Consider the following 3,872-nt stretch of genomic DNA (forward strand, 5'->3'; position numbering starts at 1 on the left):
CCTAGCTTAGGGATAGGGTAGTTAAAAATGTCTTGGACCCCTCCCCCCCCTAAAAAAAATTAGACTGTTCAATGGGAAAGGATTCTGTGTTTCATAGATGTAGGAAGAGAAACAAAATGTCACCAGCACACCACAGGAATGTATCCAAAAAAAGTATTTTTATTGAAGCATATTGTTTCAAATGAAGCAAAATGTTTTTGTGGCCATGTTGGGTCCCCTTCCTCAGACCTGGTATGACAAAAAATGCTACAAGTAATAGCCCTTATATAGATAGGCACCACATGTGAAAAAAACCCACTAAAAATCCAGCCTACAACCCTCCTTGACGTCACAATGACGTCACATTCGCGTCATAATGGAAAGAATTACCGTAAACAGTATGCATAATGTACTAAATATGCTTTTAGAATGACATCAAACCTGCTCAAACCAACAAATATACAGTGCTGCATCTGTGTGAACGGTGCAGGATGAGACACTAAACAGCTTGCAGTTACAGCTTCTTGACTCATAGATGGAGGAGATGCAAAATAGTAAATGGAAATATGGGGTGCTGTAAAACCTTCATTACAGGCACAACAAAGGAGGAACTTGTCTGTTTGTCTCCTGTGGTACAACAAGCATTGTTTGTATGCTGCAGTGCCTCTGTTGCCTGCAGTTAGCAGGCTGCATGAAAGATGCCTGAAATAAAGGATAGCTGAACATGGATGCATTTTGGAAAATAGCATAAAAGTGATTCCTGACTACTTCAGTTCTGGGGGATAGTTGGGATAGTTGGTCACTGGAGAGTCAACAATGTAGTTAGGGTACTGTCTAATACAGAAACTAAGAGCACTTTTGAATTGATTTCTTTGTTGGGTTAAATATAGAGATGGACATTTTCCTTTCTAAGTGATACATGGATTATCCTGTAGGATATTAGTTATCTAACACAAAGGTCGTTTATTATTCTGTAAAAAAAAATTATCTCAAAGGTTTGCAATGATTATATATTTATATTGCTGTTTTAGTCTTTCTATGCAGATATTTTGTAATGTGTTTTATGTCTCCTATGTATTATGTTTTTATACAAAACTTCTGTATATTTGGTTTGTGTGTTAGAATAGTATCTGTGTCTGTATTCATGGCGCTGTTATAATAACAGGAGAGACATCCTTTTAGACATAGTCTGCTATGTTATAACACCGCTATGATTTAGAATAGTGCTAATGCTGGGAGGGGACTGGTGGTCACTATAGTTATAAGAGAAACTTCAAATATAGCTGGGCTTGGAAAAAGTCTGTGGTGATGAAACACTGCAGATTCTGTTTACTATGGCAACAAATATATTATGTACCGCACTGGTTGTCATAACAATAGTAAACACATTGGAGCTAAGAATGTTGCCTGCATCATCAAGCTCTGTACCCCTGAAGAAGTCCGAAGTTATGTAACACAGAGGGAGGAGATTGAAGACAAACAAACCAGAAGTGATGCAATGGGCTGAGACCGAATGGGTCCAGGATAGTGAGAGATCAGTCAAGTTATCATAAGTGAGAGATGGGAGAGACTGCTTATCAGATGCATGCTTTCTGTCTGCATGTTTAGTGCACTGGCTATACAAGTATGTTTTGAGCGTATTTTAATAAAATGTATTTGCCACCATCTGTCGTGCTTTCTGAGAAACATTGTGGAAATATAAAAGGTCTGAGGAGCAGGGTTTCTGGTGAATTGCTAACTCCTTAAAGGGGTACAAGTGTTGTTAACTTGGCTAATATAATTTAGTTGAGGTCCAAAAGAGAAAGTGAGTGCCAACAATTTGAGTGGGGAACGTCTCTTGGAGTCCCTGCCACTGACACGGGTATTTCCCATTGCGTGGGGACATGCTTGAATACTATTTGTCCAAGGTGATATTCACCAGGGGATTAACACATACACATTTTCATGGACACTGGTCCTTCACAATTGTTGCATTTATTTTATTTAATATTTGCACTTGTACACATTGAATGTTGTATATTTCAGACACTGTTGTATCACATATATAGGTGTATGTTTGGAATAGTGTTTGTACAATTGGGTAAGAGCACAAAAAAGTTTAAAAAATTAATATTTATGTTTATAGTGTATGTGAAAGTATTTTTCTTTAGCGCTGCACTATGGAAGTATTTGGAGCAGGGGTATCCCGAGGCAGGGTGTCACCCAGGGCTGGTATCGGGTGACACCCTGGCCATTGCGCATGACGTAATTGCGCATGTGCAACGTACGCCGCCGGGTCCCCTCCTCCCGGTTCTGACTGAGTGGCCGACTTTTCAGAGGGGGTGACACCAAAATGACTGTCAGTCATTTTGGTGTGACCCCTCCAATGGTGTCACCCGGGTGCAGGCCACACCCCCATTGTGACACCACTGATTTGTAGTATTTTGTAGGTTGTAGTAGATGCTTTCTCTGCTGCAGTTTCACTTACAGGTCTTCCCCCCTATCCTGTGAATGGACAGTGTAAAAAGCAGCAGACTGACAAGCTCCTCTCTCTGTCATTCTGCTCTCTCCTCCTGTCAGCATGTCCCTTGTACTGTAACACTCATGATTGACTACTTGTGTTGCTTCTCCCTCCCACGTTTACCTGATACCAGGTAAAATTCAGGTACTTTTTAGAAAAAAAATGTAAATACTGTATTAGGGATGCACCAATATTAATACTAGTACTCGCCCAAATCCTCCCGAAGCTTATCCTGATACCGGAACCTCCTCCATGCACTTGGTGACGAGGGAGCATGGAGCCGGCTTACCGGCCAATCAGGAAGCCGGGCGGCGAGTCATTACCCACCCCACAGCCTCCCAATTGGCCAGAAAGCCGGCTCCATGCTTCCTTGTCACCTGGTGACGTGGGAGTATGGAGACGGCTTACCGGCTAACCAGGAAGCTACGCAGCGAGTCATTACAGGTCGCTCGGTCGGGAAGCTGGCTAAACAGGAAGCCAGGCAGTGAGTCATTACCCAGCCAACAGCTTCCTGATTGTCCAGAAAGCCGGCTCCATACTTCCTCGTCACCTGGTGGCGAGGGAGCATGGAGACAGCTTCCCGGCTATCCAGGAAGCAGGGCAGCGAGTCATTACAGGTCACCCGGCTACCTTAAAGGGACTTCCAGTATCTGTATTCGGTATCGGCGAGTACAGGAAAAAATATTGGTACTCGTACTCGATACGGAAAGACCAGTATAGGTGCATCCCTAGTAAAGATATATTAATAAATGCAGATCTGAATTCATTGATATCTGCCTGGTGTCCAGCTTTGAACATTGGGGTACTTTACAAAAGTACATTTCTTTTTGTAGCTAAGTGCACCTGAGTTCCCTTTGAATAACCATTTTTAAAGAATTATAGAATTGTATTTTCTTCAGCACATGACTGGATAACTGAACAAAATAGCTTAGCTGAGCTAAGTAGAAAGTACTCCTTTAGTAAGTCAACCCCAATAGGTTTTACTATTGTAAAACCTTTTTATTATTTTTGTGAATACCATCAGTAGTTCCTTTACTTTGCCATCTTCTAATGTATACAAACTGGCCCTTTAAGGAAAGTCAAGCCATGTTAAATAAACACCGGCAGAAAAGAGCTTAAGTTACATTTCTATAAACAGGAAAGCCCAATCAGCATCCCATTTTATTTTGTAAGTTACTTTATTTTATAAATTACCTTAGATGCCATGATCTTATTCTAAGACTCATAACTTTTTCCAGCTATAAGATTGGCTATTTTATAGCAATGCTGTATGTTAATATAATTTGTATTTTTGGACAAAAGAAAGGACAGGGCATGCATTATTAAAAGAACCAATAAGCCTATAAGCCTAAAATATAATGCTTCCATATTTAAAACAATCTATAAACCCCAA

Source organism: Nanorana parkeri, unplaced genomic scaffold (assembly GCF_000935625.1).
Source record: "Nanorana parkeri isolate BGI_ZX_2015 unplaced genomic scaffold, ASM93562v1 scaffold258, whole genome shotgun sequence".
NCBI lineage: Eukaryota > Metazoa > Chordata > Amphibia > Anura > Dicroglossidae > Nanorana > Nanorana parkeri.